This window comes from Schistocerca americana, chromosome 2 (genome assembly GCF_021461395.2).
Source record: "Schistocerca americana isolate TAMUIC-IGC-003095 chromosome 2, iqSchAmer2.1, whole genome shotgun sequence".
NCBI lineage: Eukaryota > Metazoa > Arthropoda > Insecta > Orthoptera > Acrididae > Schistocerca > Schistocerca americana.
In genome coordinates, this window is record NC_060120.1 from 473,990,967 (window position 1) to 474,005,326 (window position 14,360).

At 42.6% G+C, this 14,360-nt stretch overlaps 1 non-coding gene across 1 annotated transcript; it reads right to left on the reverse strand.

Moving 5' to 3' along the window:
* Positions 1–315: 315 nt before the first annotated feature.
* On the reverse strand, positions 316–387 carry Trnap-agg. Its single transcript has one exon. It is a non-coding gene; the product is annotated as a tRNA-Pro (tRNA).
* Positions 388–14,360: the final 13,973 nt, after the last annotated feature.

The window sequence follows — 14,360 nt, forward strand, 5'->3', positions numbered from 1 at the left end:
ATTGACGCGCAAGTCGCCGAAGTGGCGTCAAATCGAAAGACTTGCACCAGGCGAGCGGTCTATCCGACGGGAGGCCCTCGTCACACGCCATTTCGTTTCAGCTTCAACAAAACGAAATAGTGTTATGTGCTTGTGCTTCATCACTAGTGAGAGTAGCGTTGGTCTGCCCTTAAAATGAATCACTGGTTTCTTTCCAATACTCCATAAACTAGTTTTTCCTGTGCAGTCTCTAGGAGACGAGGCAGGTCCTAGTTTCCTGCACACGTTGCACATGCCCTTCAGCTCTTAATAGGGGAGGATGAAAGCAAAAAATATGGGCTCGTCCGGGATTTGAACCCGGGACCTCTCGCACCCTAAGCGAGAATCATACCCCTAGACCAACGAGCCACGCCGGTAACGTCTTCCACTTATGAGACACGACAAAACGTGGAGAGAGTGACATACTTCGTGCAGGAGGCGACCAGGTGTGTGGCTGTCGGCTGCGATACAACGAACAGCGCTGCGTGTCTGAGTAAGGCAGCGCCGTGTTCTGATTCAATAGAGCACTTCAAGGGTAATGGAGAGGAGAAATACCGACGAGTCAAAGATTCGCTACAAGAGATACATTTGCACTGAGTGCCGTGCTTTCAATAAGTTGCGTATCTTGGGCTACTTTTTTCTTCCATCTTGCTCGCCTACGGTACGGAACGCCAAAGACTAGACATTTCACGAAAAATTTTCCATGTTATTGTTTACAGCGGAGAAACAAGTGTTCAGCAAACAGCTGCCACATCGACTTTAACTTACGGAGTTGATAATGAGATTGATTGCGAGATTGTCTCATTCATGCGATGACTGGATGTTGTTACGGCAATGATTCAATCCATAACGTCTTATTCATCTCATTTATGAACGAAATTAGAGAGATATTCTAAATCAAAGTTTGTCCTCGCAGTCGTATGTTGGTAGGCCGCATATGTAAATGACACGTCCAATTCTCATATGCAGCAGCTGGCATGCCATCGTTAGTTACAGTGGGGCCGTTTTAGCAATTGATGATGACGATGGCTGAAATTTCTTTTTCCGCCAACAGTGAGTTAACGCCAGTGATAAGATATGGTCTCACTTAATGCTAATCTAAGCTGATACAGTCCTGGCCCATATGTGCGCTACTGCATTTCACCCATCAAACGGACGATATCCAATAACAGAATATAAAACCAGATTTTTATGCCATGTTAAAAGTGACAGTCACGATTTTCTCTGGATGAAATTTTAGCGGATGACCCGGGAGCGGCTGCTCGCGTTCTTCGTTTTATCCACTTGACAAACCTGTCTAAGGACATTTGATTATGCTGTTTTCTTTTAAACCCTTGTCTGTTAATGTGCCTTTTATAGTGTTGTCCTTTTTATTTGCTGTTTTAACATTGTGCCTCGCAGTGCATTCATAATTTAGCCTGGGCGCTAATGACCACTGTAGCTGTGCGCGCTAAAACCACAAAAAAGGCTACAAAAGACAGGGGATAATGTAGTACTTACAGGGAGATCCGCATGCATGAGAGGGGGAGAGGGGGTACGGGCGGCGGCGCTATGGTACCGCGCCCTGCGCTCTTTGCGCGAAACTATATGAGGCTTGAGCTCTTTTAACGCAAAGTACATGGTGAACAGGTTCATAAAATTACTAAATCTGTGTTTGCATAATGATTTCCATATAGTTGAAAATAGATAACCCAAGGACAAGTTTAAGCCAATTAGTTTCCTCTCTCTCCACTCTCCATTTAGCTTGTCTGATCTGCTGCTCCGCCCCCCGCCCCCGGGATATAATCCTGTCCTGTGTGCGGCACTTCCAGCAAGCAAAATCTGAGTAATGCAGGTGGACACTTCTGAAGTGATACTTAAAATCAACATTTGCAAAACCCGTAATGATGTTTGGCTTGGAGAAGGATGACTGTGATATTGCAGTTCTGCTTTTAATTTCCTTTTGCGTTACGACAGTATTTACTTCAGAAACACTAAACTCTTACAAAGTTAAATTTTTAAGAATTTATAGTAAGACATTTAATCGAATGCATCATTCACGAGAGATACCACCTAGACCACCTTACGCAATGTTAAACAAATTTACTTTGCCCCTTGAAGCCAAATTAGTCGTCAAAAGTTTTTAAAATCCTTTTGCTTTTTTCCTACGCATAACGATATTCTGACGCACAATAATTAGAAATATTAAAATTTCGCTCCACAGCAAATGCGCGAAGTAGAAAGCACTAAATTTTTATCTGTTGATTATTTTTTTAATTAAATGGGTTCTTTGTCGTGACAGCAGAAATACAGAATAGCTACTTCGGGAATATTAACACCAATCGTAGGGTGGTTGAGTATTGTCACTCAACGCCGCTACAGTGCTTCGATGCTGAAGGCGTCAACATCAGTTGGTAGGCCACCCCTTCGATAGCGAAAGTGTATTTGTACACTCGCGACTTTGCCACCATAGCGGCCTGTACATAAGGGCGTGGATCCGATGGTGGGATGCGGGGGAGGGAAGGGTGCGGGGGAGGGAAGGGTGTGTCACAGTTTGGAAGCTGACTCAAAGCATTTCTGTTTTTACACGTAGGGGAACTCGGGATACTTAATATTTAACATTTTTTGTAAAATAATAGAGCACGAGGAAACGTATCTGGAAGGTATACCGAGCAGAAAGGGATAAGGCTTTTGTTTTAAATTATTGAACTGACGTTGAAATTATTAGGAATATGTTAAAACTAGGACACACTGATGTTAAATGAACAGTTTAAGCGGAGGAATTTGCAATCTCCAAAAAGTTGTTAACAACAAAAAATATTTAGTCATTTTGAAAAATGTACAAATTTTTTACCGTTTAATAGCAAGTTACTATTACTTTATTGAAACCCATCACTCGTGCACTAGATCTGTTTTCAGGCTTGCGAATAGACAACATAGGATGCTTAGTAATAAATCATATACCCAGCTTTCTTGGCTAGCGAAACGGGTTTCTTTGTTAAATCTGATCTTCCCAACATTCATTTGGGTACGTTAAACTCCTCAATTGCTTCTAAACTCCCGTTTCAGAAGATAAAATAACAGAAACTGCCATTTCCGTTGCTTTAATGTCCCAATACTTTCTATCAGTTTATAAATGTAAGTTCACACCATCTGGAAAAGCTAGGTAAAAGTGAAACACGTAAACTGGTAGAAGCCGACCTCGGGGAAGATCAATTTGGATTCCGTAGAAATATTGGAACACGTGAAGAAATACTGACCTTACGACTTATCTTAAAAGAAAGATTAAGGAAAGGCAAACGTACGTTTCTAGCATTTGTAGACTTAGAGAAAGCTTTTGACAATGTTGACTGGAATATTCTCTTTCAAATTCTAAAGGTAGCGGGGGTAAAATACAGGGAGCGAAAGGCTATTTACAAATTGTACAGAAAGCAGATGGCAGTTATAAGAGTCGAGGGACATGAAAGGGAAGCAGTGGTTGGGGAGGGAGTGAGACAGGGTTGTAGCCTCTCCCCGATGTTATTCAATCTGTATATTGAGCAAGCAGTAAAGGTAACACAAGAAAAATTCGGCGTAGGTATTAAAATCCATGGAGAAGAGATAAAAACTTTGAGGTTCTCCGATGACATTGTAATTCTGTCAGAGACAGCAAAGGACTTGGAAGAGCAGCTGAACGGAATGGACAGTGTCTTGAAAGGAGGATATAAGATGAACATCAACAAAAGCAAAACGAGGATAATGGAATGTAGTCGAATTAAGTCGGGTGATGCTGAGGGAATTAGATTAGGAAATGAGACACTTAAAGTAGTAAAGGAGTTTTGCTGTTTGGGGAGCAAAATAACTGATGATGGTCGAAGTAGAGAGGATATAAAATGTAGACTGGCAATTGCAAGGAAAGCGTTTCTGAAGAAGAGAAATTTGTTAACATCGAGTATAGATTTAAGTGCCAGGAAGTCGTTTCTGAAAGTATTTGTATGGAGCATAGCCATGTATGGAAGTGAAACATGGACGAGAAGTAGTTTGGGCAAGAAGAGAATAGAAGCTTTCGAAATGTGGTGCTACAGAAGAATGTTGAAGATTAGATGGGTAGATCACAACTAATGATGAGGTATTGAATAGAATTGGGGAGAAGAGGAGTTTGTGGCACAACTTGACTAGAAGAAGGGACCGGTTGGTAGGACATGTTCTGAGGCATCAAGGGATCACAAATTTAGCATTGGAAGGCAGCGTGGAGGGTAAAAATCGTAGCGGGAGACCAAGAGATGAATGCACTAAACAGATTCAGAAGGATGTAGGTTGCAGTAGGTACTGGGAGATGAAGAAGCTTGCACAGGACAGAGTAGCATGGAGAGCTGCATCAAACCAGGCTCAGGACTGAAGACCACAACAACAGTAGTCTGAAATCTATTCGCATCAAAAATGGCTGGGCAGAACGGAACATTATCTCATTCCGCCCCGTCCCCTTCCGCCCCCAAGAGCAAATTTCAAGTTGACAACTTTTATTGAGACTAATAACTGACGGATTTAAGATTATATGTCATTCAGAGGCGCACAATAAACAGTTAACGGCTTATCTCGCGTTGAAATTCAGCAAAAGTTATAAAAGCACAAGTGGAAACGTGAACGACAATCGTTCACTTAAAAGTCGCTCTCCAAACCAAGTCAAACTGGTTACCGAATCTTTCTTTCCAATCAGAGACACATGTCTCTGACAGGGTGACAGGGCACCTCTGTTCACCGGCAGAGGCCTGGCTAACGTGGGCGGTCTCCCGACGTGACAGGCTACACGAGACGTTCCTCCAGGTGGCGGCGGCTGAGGGTAGACCTACCTGCTGGCAAGAACACATCAGACACGGTTCCTAAGCCCACAGTCAGACACTGCTGACCACGGGAAGTTGAGTTGGACAAGACGGAAAGAGAAAAAAACCTTCTCTAAGAAAAAGGTTAGAGAAGGCTGGAATTTGCCAAACTTCGGCGGAAACGACTGAGAGCAAGAGCATCCTCCACATAGCCGTAGTCTGCTGTTCGGTGTTCACAACTGTACTGTGAAGTGAAATATTGATAATGCTGAGGGCACATTTCAATTTTATATCGTATAAATTGTGACGATGTCAAAGTTCTGAGACTTTGTTGCTATTATCAACTACGTGACACACATACGTCTCAAATTTTCGGATGAATGCTTTGAAAGTGATACACATCTGAATGGTTATCGCTTGGAAGTTACGCCAAAGCGATGTAGCCTTCTAAGCACTTGTACACTGTAACACAGAGGTAACATTTTACAGTATTTTCCTTAAACGTTGTCGAATGTTGTACTATCACCCTCGAAATTTCATCTGTAACACTGTGTGTACTTGTTTGATATGCAAATTGCAATACGAATTTTAATAACGTTTGAAATTGTATGTAAATTATTGCTGCACTGGTTCACTGTCAGTAATAAATGTTACAGAAAGGTAGAATCTGTTCTCTTGGCCGTCTACTTGGATGACATATTAGGAAAATTGTGAAATGTACTAATCGTTTTTATCTTACTTTTCTCTTGCCTATCAGGGCGCAGATTATCTTTTCATTTTGTTCAGTGTTAAAGTTTTTTTTCATACTATATGGATAACTTCGTCGCTTAGCCGTTTTCGTCAGCTAGTGACCATAGAATTAAAAACAATAGTGGGAAACGACAACATGTGGTTTTTGTTTTCCGTCAGACGGTCTTCGGTACTTAAGAAATCACTGACCAATTGAATGTGGAAAGGAAAACAGTGTATGGTTTCTTAACAGACATACCTAAATATTTGATTGCTCAGTCCTCCGAAAAATACTTACGGAGGGCCTTGTGCATCTTCCCTCTTAGAGAATGTCAAACTTGATCTTGAAGAGGCGGTCCTGACATTTGATGAATATTTTCAATTGAAGGATTTTTCTACCGCATAAATTTTATAGCGGAGAAGATACTGTAAGTGGGGAAGAAACATCGGAGACGTGCAAGCAGCTTTTGGGTACTCGTGTCGTCTTTGTAGTGCAGGAATTCAGCCTGTAGGCTCCTAGATGGGAGCGCCATGTGGAGGCTGGTCTTAAAAAATTCTGGACACTCTGCTCATTATCACCTAGATGTGCGACAACGTACCGAATCCTTACATAGGGACGATTCTAAAAATTCTAGTCATGTTGCCTGTTAGCAGAAGGTGCTTCCTCAATCCTTCGTTTCCTCAAGAGTAGGTTTAGAGCAGCTGTAGGGGAAGAACTCCTCACTGGCCTTGCTTTGTTTCATATGCACCGGGATAGTGATATTCATACAGTCCTCCTGTGATTCTCAAAGAATAAGAAGGAATGCCTTGAGTTTTTCCTCTGACGATACGTATATATGCAAATCCTGTGGTCTGACTGCATGTGGAGTGCAGCCTTTGTCCGCCGCGGCGCTGGGAGGGAGAGGGCCGCTGGCAGAATTTTATCCCTGGGGAAGATCCCCAACACTCATTTAATAACAGGCTGAGTGGGACTGGGGTCATCCAGGAGGGCCTGGAACGACAAGTCCCCGCCCCTGTCTGAGATTGAACTGGGGTTGTCCAGGGCCTCTAGACCACCATGGCCAAATTATAATGCAACAAAATAATTCTGAAAAATACTTAACGACTTGCAGAAGTTACTTTCATTCTCTTTTCTCCTCCCACAATGTCCCAAAGAAGATGTTAATGGTAAAAGATTTTGAAAATCACTCTAAACCATGAATAATTTGTGACCCCTTTCCCAGACTGAAACCTGGATCTGAACTTGCGTGTAGAGGCATTTGACATCATCTAACTTCCTGAATGCTGTCAGAACCATTCTGAGGGGATCCTCTTGCACTCCGCCAGCAGATAAAAGCATATTTCCAGACGAAGGCGTGGGCTAGCAGGCGTTGACAACTGTAGCTTCGACGCTGTGTCGCGTTGTTGCGGACATTCATATACATTCTCAGCTTTTTTCCGCAAGATAGCACCTCGATGTGTGATGCGTGCAGTCAGTCTTGTGAGGGCAGTTAAGGACTAACTTGTATCAAGTGTAATGGGTGGCTTCTGGGATTGGGAAGCTGATGTCGTGGTGGAAGATCCGCGTGTTGACCCCATGCTACCCCATACCGTTTCGAAATTACGCCATTTGGCAGGGGATGACACGCTGGGCGATCAGCATCACGCGTTTCTCTGAGCCTGGTTGTGAAGTTAGCGTATATATTGTGCACGTATATGCGTGCGCACCCGTGAGAACACACACTCGCACGATTTTCGACCGAATCGCTACAGAAATGGAACATATAACAAAGCGAGAAATGATTACTCGCCAGAACAGAAGGAATGAGGAAAGAAAGAAGTTTACAGGAAACAAATTTCATTGTCCACGTAGACTGCATGTATTTCGAAGGGGGCTGGGAGGGGAGGACGAACTGTTGACGGGACAGCGGAACGTGTGCCGTGGTGGGATACGTTACGGGTGGCGGAGTGGTGTCCAGCGCGGCCCTCTGTCCACGGCAGCAGCTGGTGGGCTATTTCTGGATCGCGACACAAGACTCTGTAAAACGAAATCATCACTGCGCAAGAAGCGGTCATGGCAGGGAGCGTGCCGCCACGGCTACGGCCAATGGTAACTCCGAGATTTTGACACCGTCTGGCGTTCTGATCATGTATTTTTGTGACCGTCTCTATTTTTTAGTCAAGGACACACGTTTCAGTATTCTTGAAGCTTTCACACTACTGGCCATTAAAATTGCTACATCACGAAGATGACGCGAAATTTAACCGACAGGAAGAAGATACTGTGATATGCAAATGATTAGCTTTTCAGAGCATTCACACAAGGTTGGCGCCGGTGGCGACACCTACAACGTGCTGACATGAAAGCTTCCAACCGATTTCTCATACACAAACAGCAGTTGACCGGCGTTGCCTGGTGAAACGTTGTGATGCCTCGTGTAAGGAGGAGAAATGCGTACCATCACGTTTCCGACTTTGATAAAGGTCGGATTGTAGCCTATCGCGATTGCGGTTTATCGTATCGCGACATTGCTGCTCGCGTTGGTCGAGAGCCAATGACTGTTTGCAGAATATGGAGTCGGTGGGTTCAGGAGGGTAATACGGAACGCCGTGCTGGATCCCAACGGCTTAGTATCACTAGCGGTCGAGATGACAGGCATCTTGTCCGCATGACTGTAACGGATCGTGCAGCCACGTCTCGATCCCTGGGTCGACAGATGGGGACGTTTGCAAGACAACAACCATCTGCACGAACAGTTCGACGACGTTTGCAGCAGCATGGACTATCAGCTCGGAGATCATGGCTGCGGTTACTCTTGACGCTGCATCACAGACAGAAGCGCCTGCGATGATCTACTCAACGATTAACCTGGGTGCACGAATGGCAAAACGTCATTTTTTCGGATGAATCCAGGTTCTGTTTACAGCATCATGATGGTCGCATCCATATTTGGCGACATCGCGGTGAACGCACATTGGAAGCATGTATTCGTCATCGCCATACTGGCGTATCATCCGGCGTGATGGTATGGGGTGCCACTGGTTACACGTCTCGGTCACCTCTTATTCGCTTTGACGGCACTTCGAACAGTAGACGTTTTTTTTTCAGATGTGTTACGACCCGTGGCTCTACCCTTCATTCATTCCCTGCGAAACCCTACATTTCAGCAGGATAATGCACGACCGCGTGTTGCATGTCCTGTACGGGCCTTTCTGGATACAGAAAATGTTAGACTGCTGCCTTGGCCAGCACATTCTCCAGATATCTCACCAACTGAAAACGTCTGGTCAATGGTGGCCGAGCAAATGGCTCGTCACAATACGTCAGTCACTACCTTGATGAACTGTGGTATCGTGTTGAAGCCGCATGGGCATCTGTACCTGTATACGCGATCCGAGCTCTGTTTGACTCAATGCCCAGGCGTGTCAAGGCCGTTATTAGGGCCAGAGTGGTTGTTCTGGGTACTGATTTCTCAGGATCTATACACCCAAAGTGCGTGAAAATGTAATCACATGTCAGTTCCAGTATAATATATTTGTCCAACGAATACCCGTTTATCATCTGCATTTCTTCTTGGTGTAGCAATTTTAATGGCCAGTAGTGTATTACATTAAAATGCATACAGTGTGTATCATAACAGATTCCCTCAATATACGGTTTCAACATTTTAATTTTTTTCGCTAAAGTCTCCTAAAATTTTTAATCATACTGAACAAATGTACTGGACTTCATGCAGGAGTTTGATTTGAAGCACTCGCGCCACCTAATGGCATATCCCTTGCGGGTTTATACTAACTACGTGAATGCTACTACACTGTTATATTCTACGACATATCATGTATATTGGTTCCAGGGACCGATGGGTTACTCTTGGAATCGACTTCCTCAGTTATGTTCTGGTGTCTTTGGTCATGCATCGTAGGTTACATGATGGTTAGTCATTTTATTTTTTTTATCTCTACGGATTAAAAGATGGTTTCATGAAATCAAAAAATATGCGCAAACTAGACGTCTATTTCAAGAAATGAAATATGCTATTTTAAACATTCAACGTTTCCAAGAAGTAGTGCTTCTCTGACAATTTGATGTAGTTAACTGGGCAAAAAGACGTTAATGGAACTTTAATTTACTAGCTTAATGTGTTCAGCTTCTCCCGGCATACCTCATGACGAAATACATCAACGGATGAACGGCTGACTTTGTGTCTAACGGGCATAATATATCGACAAGCAGCCATGTTGCCATTGTGAGGTGCACTGATGACCTGACTGTTTAGGGGCAAGCCTGGCGCTTTTATCTCCCGGCTACTCCAGTGTCTCCTGCCCCACCCCTCCCGCCTACACTCCAGGTATGCAACCTGGTGGGGTCACTGCTGCCGTTCTGCGTATCCCGAAAGTCAGCTCGTTGTGGGCTATATTCACCATTTCATTAATCAGTTTAATTGCGGGTTCTCAGGTCTTACCAAGGATGCAGTAGCAACAGCAGAGATGTCACCTGCATGTGTACCGGGCACGAACTGAATACGGAGCATCGTGTCAGTGCGAGGAAGGGGGGAAGGGGAGGGAGAGGAGATGCTGGGCACGAACAGCGGGCAGAGTGACAGATCGGATGGATGGGGCGAAGAGATAAAAGCGCCACGATGGCCCCTAAGCAGTCGCTTAATCAGTGCACGTGATGGGGACAATGTGGCGACTTGTAGAAAACATTATGCTCTTGGACACCAACATCTGGCCGTTCACCCGTGAACTGTTCCGTCATTAACTCATCGTTTACCTGAATTATGCTGCACATTTTCTATAATTCGTATGTTTTATCAAGTCTGTACGAAACCTCGTGAACCTAACCAGCGTTGTTCAAATGTACATCGTCAAACTCGCCATAATATTTGTGAATGAAATAACGCTTGTGACTTGAGTGCCTCATTTTGCGAGTAAACAAGATCGTTTTTTGTATATTGTACATGACTGTGAGACTGTAAACAGGACTTTTGTATTTTCACTTGAGTATCGATATTATAAGATACACACTGTATATCTAAATGTATTTTTATTGCATTCTTCATACGACAAATTCTCAAATAATTCGCATTCTGCTTGTTTTTCTGGTTGCAGTCTTTTCCATGGTTTATACTCCATTTTTTAGAAAAAAAATTGAGTTTTTTAGGAGCTCACAAACATATATTTTTAAGGAGTCACTGCTTACATGTACTCACAATGTAGATAAAAACCTTAAAGAAGTAAAACAATTGGAATTTCATAAACTGTAGGAGTCGACAAATAATTTTTCTCATAAAATACATAATCTTAAAAATACAAGAATACTTTGCCTCAACATTAAACCATTTCTTAGATGAGCCACTATCGCAAATAAATATCCATTGGCGTAGTTTGGGTTGAAGAACTGAAGGTCTCGTCAAACAATATGAATTACTTTCTTGACATACTGAAGCAAAATCTGCAGAAAATGGGAAGCTATCTCGAAATAACATAATTACGCACACGTTTTCTCAGTGCAAGAAAAGTTTTACACAATTTGGCTATCATGAAACACATTAGCAAAAAGTTCATTAATAGTAGTATAACTATTATAAGAGTAATTCAAATTTCCGCAATTCATAGACCACAGAATTTCAGTCTTAAGATTATCGCTTCTAGGAATGTAACGAGAAAACGTATTATCAAAATATATAATTTCTGTTCTGGACTCGACTGTCTGTCACGCGTCTGTACAGCAATGTAGAATTTTAAGAAACAGTTGGTTTGCTAGGTTTTGAAGCCTTGAAGAACTGTTTTATTCTCTTGCTTTCTCTCTTTATTAACTGGTGTTCTTTTCCTGTAATAAAAATGTATGTTGTAAAATGTAAATGGCAGGATTAGTATACTTTTGCATTTAATATTTAAAAATAGACCTAGTTTACCTATCATGTGAATCTTCAGTGCGCTTTCCCCCCACGGCACCAATGTTTAGCTCTTCGTTAACAGGCACATTGCAGTTTTAACCAGTAAAAGCACAGACATGTCGCGATTACGCGGAAGTTAGTGTACACCAGCGATGGATACCTGTAACTCAAAAGTTTTTAATAAAAACTGTGACGTTTGTAGTGACGTCATGCGATGCGTACAGATTTTCCTATGGCAGCTTAAAATATCATGCTATCCGTGTACTGTGTAAACTTGCCGCACCAAATTGTCCTTTTCAGAAGTAATAAAATAAAATAAACGAAGATACAGAAGTCATTCCACGAAATGCCACGTCGAACAACAGCAATTTTTTCGAAGATACACAAAAATAGGCAGTTTTATGGGCATTTAAAATTTAATACCTAAATAAGGACTTTTTAAAGATTTTTAAGTGGGTGTACGAACACTGGTTTCAAAATTACGTGACAAACATTGTTTAGTACTAACTCTTGAACATCGCCTCTTAAATTACATTGGTTTTCAGTAAATGAGAGTCATACGTTTTACATTTTAGGCTACACACACATTAAACAGTTATCACTTAATTTTTTTCTTCTAAACGAGGAAGTTACAGTGATTCTTTCAAAATAGCATTTCTTAATTTCTCAAACTTTTAACATTTACCAGTTGTTCTTGTGTGCCACAATACTTCATCTCACACAAACCTTCTTTGTATTGTCCACTAACATAGCGGAATTTCGCATCAAATGCACTGATAAGCCAAAACATTATGACCACTGCCCACCGCGGAGTTGGATACCGCCTGGTGAGATGCGGTATCAAAAGTATGTAAGCGGAGCAGACACGGACGGGGGATCACCCTAGCGAAGATATGGGCTGGAACTGGGGAAATCCATTGAAAAAATGACTTTGACAGAGGGCAAAGGGCAGATTATTATTACGCAGAGCGTGTGAACGAGTATCTCGGAAACTGCGAAGATGGTCGAATATTCACGTGCTACTATCGTGAGCATCAATGGGAAGAGGTAGGAGGACAGTTAAAACTACCACCAGGCGCTAAATGGGTGGACGTCCACGACTCTTTACAGAACGTGGGGTTCGGGGGCTTGTCTGCTCCGTAAAGCAGGATAGATGGTGATCAGTGGCGTAGCTGCCGAAAGAGCACAGTGCTGGTGCACGCACAAGTGTTTTGGAGCACAACGCTCATAGTACACTGTTAAACACGGAGCTAGGCAGCAGACAACCCCTGCGAGTTCACATGTTGACCCAAAGTCATCGTCAGCTACGAGTGCGCGGGGCGTGGGACCATCTGGATTCGACCGTCGATCAGTGGAAACGTTTCGGCTCTTCGGGTGAGTCACATTTTTGCTACACTAGGTCGATGGTTGTCTCCATAAACGCCGTCATCGAAGTGAACGGCGGCACAAAACGAGCAGCGCGCCAAGGACGCAGGCTGCTGGGAGCACAGTTGTGCTATGGGAGACATTCTCCTGCGCTTGTATGGGACCTGTGTTACTAATCGAAGACGCTCAAATGCTTGTTTTGTTGCGGACGATGGCCATACAAACACGCTGACAGCTGCGAACCGTCTGCTTCCCCTACAGCGATGTCATCTTTCAGCAATATAATTATCCGTGTCTCGGAGCAAGACCCGTGCAGTAGTGGTTTGCTGAGCATTACATTGAACGCTGATGTCTCGGCGACCAAATTCGCCTAAGGCAAATCCTGTGGAACCACGTAGGCTGCTATAGAACACTATCATCGCGTACGCAAATCAGCGGGCCGCTATTTATCCCTGATACGCATAATCAGTGTCGTTCCAAAGACAGAAACAATCTATTAAGCGCGTAGTCATAATGTTTTGGCTCAACAGTGTATGTTTGCTTCATATAAATGTCCTGTCCTGATCTGATCATATGGATAGCACTTACATTGTCTACATGAAGAATGGTCTTCACTTCTGAATAGCTTTTATTGTAGGCTCTTGACTTTATTTCTTTGGTGCAGTCTGCTGCTGAAATGTATTCTGTATCAGTTGATTAAGTAGCTGGTGAACTGTCTTACTTGGAACACGAATAAAGGGAACACCGTTAAGAAAAAGACTACGCATTTATTCTGCACTTTTACTTTTCCTGTCTCTTAAGTCTTTAAACATGATCAACATCACAGTAAACATTTATATGAATAGTCTCATTTCTTTTCTTGTTAAAGAAAAAACAATCATTCTTGCAGTCTTGTAGGTATTTTAATTCCTTTGATATTTTGGTAATCCCTTTTCTATGGGTCTTCCATGAAGCAGCTCTCGTAACTGAGAGTGAATATGAGATCTGGTCTTGTTTTATGTTGGAAATAAATAACACCACCTATTGCTTTACAGCAAATAAATTTACTGTATTCATCATCTTATATTTCTTCTTTTCTGTAACTGTGAAGTCTTCACAGTTTTGCAGTCAATCATACTGAATTTTTTTCACTACTTTCTTCATATAAAACAGTTCGTGACGTAGAAATACAGTTCGTGATGCAGAAATATTCGATTCTCTGTCTTCTTTGTTTGTACCCTTCTGCCACAGATGTTCGGAAATTATTCTCAAGTTTCTTCAGCAGATTTTCAATTTTCTCCGCGTCTTCACCTGTTACGTTTCCATCATCAGTATTTGTAATTACAATCTGTACGTATTAGTACAGTTACATCTCTAAATATGCACTGATCTCACTTCAACTGTATTCGTCTTTGAGTTTCTTGGAAATCTGTCAGTTTTATTCCATATGTATAGAGCTTTCTTCTAAACACAAATCTTCCATATTCTTTGTACCCTTCAGGTGTCTCCATCAAAATCTCTTAATCCAATTTCCCACAGGGAAAGGCCGTTTTTACGTCAAACGTTCTCATACGGAAATTTTTCTCTGCTGCCAGAGCGAACAAGTCTCGGT